Source organism: Mus musculus, chromosome 7, assembly GCF_000001635.26.
Source record: "Mus musculus strain C57BL/6J chromosome 7, GRCm38.p6 C57BL/6J".
Taxonomy (NCBI): Eukaryota; Metazoa; Chordata; class Mammalia; order Rodentia; family Muridae; genus Mus; species Mus musculus.
In genome coordinates, this window is record NC_000073.6 from 9,445,144 (window position 1) to 9,448,631 (window position 3,488).

Here is a 3,488-nt window from a genome sequence, read left to right on the forward strand (position 1 = left end):
TGGATCTGTTAATGTATGACTTGCCACGTTTAGTACATGTAAAAGTGTCTCTCCTGTGTGAAATCGCTGATGAGCAACAAGGAAGCAGTTGTCCTTGAAGGTTTTGCAACACTCACTTCACCTGAAATGCTTCTTTCCAGAGTGAATTCTGAAATGCTTAACTAGAAAGGTTTTTTGGCTGAAGGACATCCCACACCCCCTGCACTGAAAAGGCTTTTTTCCAGTGTGTATCATCCGGTGTTGATTGAGGTGGGATGAGCTAGTAAAAGTTTTTTGCCACTGTCGCTGCGTATGCAGTTCTTCTTCTCACTCTGAATGGCCTCTCTACTCTCAGTGTTGTGGGGGCATCCCCAATAGTGTAAGTCACTTGATGCCTTAGAAGACCCGAGGAGGTCTGGAAGATCCTCACACTGTCCATGCATAGCAAGGGTGTCTCAGCACAGCACAGCATGTGCTGTTGCAGTGTGGATGGACTGGCACCTTCTGCAGATGGACTCTGCTCAAAGGGTGACATTTCACTCTCCTCTTTGATCCAACAACCTGGACACAGAGAAGTCCTGATGAGTGGCATGTAGACTATCAAGTGACAGACAGACCGACAGACGGAGAGACAGCATCTATTACTAATGATGATCTGAGGTTTCCCACTGAACAAAGGGGCTAGGGTCCAATACCATGCTGAATTTGTCAATATCTTATGTTGTATGGACCTTAGGAACAGCAAAAACACAAGCATGAAATAAGTGATAGGGAGGAGTGCTAGGTACAGTAACAAACTCTTTCCTCGCCAATAGCTTTCTGCAATCTTCGTCTACTGGGCATTCAAGACACAGTACAGAAAGCTGTGTATAGCTGTATGGCATGGTACCTAAAGAACCTGAATTTAAATACTTCCAAGGTATAGTGCATGGTTGATGAATTATAATCCAACATGCTGCTCTGGTTGGAATACTGACATTCCTATAGTACACACGTTTATCAAAACATTGTTCTACCAACTAGAGTTAGTTGGTAGAACAAGCAGCCATGTTGGAAAGTGACATCTAATTGAGAGGCAGGCAAAGGGATGAACCAGAGAAATATTTGACTAAATGAATCAGCGATGAGACAGGAAAGTGAGTTTACTTCAGAGCAGACAGAGTGTTCAGATGAAGTTTTGATCTGAATATTTTGATAGGCAGCTTGCAGAGAGAACAAGCTAGATACAGGTGAAGACAGAATGAACCAGAGAATGAGAAGCCAGAAGATTAGAACAACTTGCTAGAGTTACTTTGAGACCAAACAGAGCAATTCAGTCACACTGTAAAAGAAGCCAGTTTGAATCAAAGGAGTTTGAGCCAAAATAGCTGAGTTGACCATCCTGCCAGTGTTCAGAAATAAGGTAGAACAGGTTAGCTTATTCAATAGTAAGTCTCGGGGGTTGAAACCACTCTAGTCCTTGATTAGATTGCACATATGCTAGAAGCGTCCAAGACTAGGCCTTGGTTACCAGTTAGAAAATCACTGCCTCTGAGATGACAATTACATCTGGAAAATAAGAGTTACATTTAGAGTGCACACCATCACAATACAGGAACAGCTGTGTATCACAGGGTTGCAAGGCAACAGGCAAAACATTCAAGACTGACACCCAAGGGACAGTTCTGGTTCAAAATTAATATCTCCAAACATCAAAAACCACCAAACGCTATGTACCTATAACATAACTGGAGTCAGGAATCTCAATGCAGGCACAGAGGGCTCTCCCCAAGACTCCAGCTGAGTCATGTCATGGATCCCAGAAGGTATAAGTCCTAAAGGACATGATACAAAAAAATGACAGTTCTGTACTAAGTGATGCAACCCATACAGGAGAGAAGAATAAAGCCTAGTGAGAGTAATCCTGTTAAGGGTGTCTTGCAAAAATATAAAATAAAGTAAAATAAAATAAAATAAATAAAATAAACTGAACTTACCAGTGCCAAATTCCTGTTACATTCAAACATAAGGCATGCCACCAGAAGTACTTGAGTCAAAAACATCCCAAATATTTACAGTGTCATCAGGTCACAGGGAATCTGTCAGTGTTAAGTATCCTAACCCCAGACCAGACGTGTTTGTTGAGTCCATTAATTGCAACTCTCAAAAGATGGAGCAAAAAGACCTTGGCAAGTCAGAGGACAGCCAGGTCTACATAGCACATCTAGCACAGGTAGGATTCTAAAGATAGACTGATGTCTCAAACTACACCCAAAAAATTTCTAAATCCAAATTAATTCCTGTGTGCCTTTGCTGCAATTGAGAGAAACAGAGCTGTTGTGAAACTTGACTTGTTTTTAACCTGTATTTTATACTCCAAGACTGTGGGGGAAAGAGTTGGTATTCATAGGCCAGCTTTGAGAAAGATACAGCTCTCTCTAACAAACAAACAAACAAACAAACAAACAAGCAAACAAACAAAACCAAAAAAAAAACCCCAAAAACCAAAGAAAGCCTAGACATGCTCTTAAATGATGGTAGGGTCTTTCCCATCAAAGACATGAGTTTTCAGTTCTCTGACATCACAGTCTGGTGCAGGATTCTTTGAGAGTCATTAAGCAGTGTTCATTCCTCCCAGGAGAAGTACCCAGCCACATCCTCAAAGGATAAATAGTCCTGAACAGTGGAAAAAGTTGAATTTATATGAATCCTCCTTGTCAGGTATTCCTGGTATCCTTATGTCATTCCCACTGAGCTTCCTACCTCAGAGTGTACCAGGCTGTGAACCTATTCTGCTGATAGCTAGTCTGTCCTTGAGTTCCCACCGACTACTGTGCTCATCACTCAGCAACAACAGTTGACATAGTGGCTTAATTACTTTTCTATTACTTTGAAGAGACACCATGAACAAGGCAATTTATGATAACAAGGAGTTTATTGGGGCTTACACCTCAGAGGGTCAATCTGTAACCTCCATGTCAGGGAGGATGAATACAGGCACACACAGCATTGGAACAGTTGCTGAGAGCTTACATCCTGATCCATAGTACAGTACCAGGCAGAGAGAGTTAACTGGGAATGGCAAGAGCTTTTGAGACCTACTAGCCCACCCCCAGTGACACACCTCCTCCAACAAGGCTATACATCATTATTATCTCTAAAGTGTTCCACCAATAAGGAACAAGTATGCAAGTCTATGACTATCTGGAGGGTGAGTTCATTGAAACCATCACAGCTGGAGTCAATCAAAGCTAGAAGAATGTCCCTCCTTTCAATCTGAGAATTCACATGGACTCCTTCCAACCAGACACTATCATGGATTCCACCCAATCATCTGTTTCACACAGACTACATTTGGGGCACTGTTGTCCACTCTGTCCCTGGCACAAAGCCCAGGAACATATGTGTACAAGACCTCATGACACACACTTCAGTCTTCACACTGAGCTTCCATTCAATCCCAGTATGCAGACTTAGCCCACAACTGTTGTGCTACCACAATTCCTACCTTCCACTAAAGCCAGCGGACC

At 42.3% G+C, this 3,488-nt stretch overlaps 1 pseudogene; it reads right to left on the reverse strand.

Annotated features, from left to right (window-relative positions):
* Nucleotides 1–2,636, reverse strand: Gm3589 (predicted gene 3589; annotated as a pseudogene).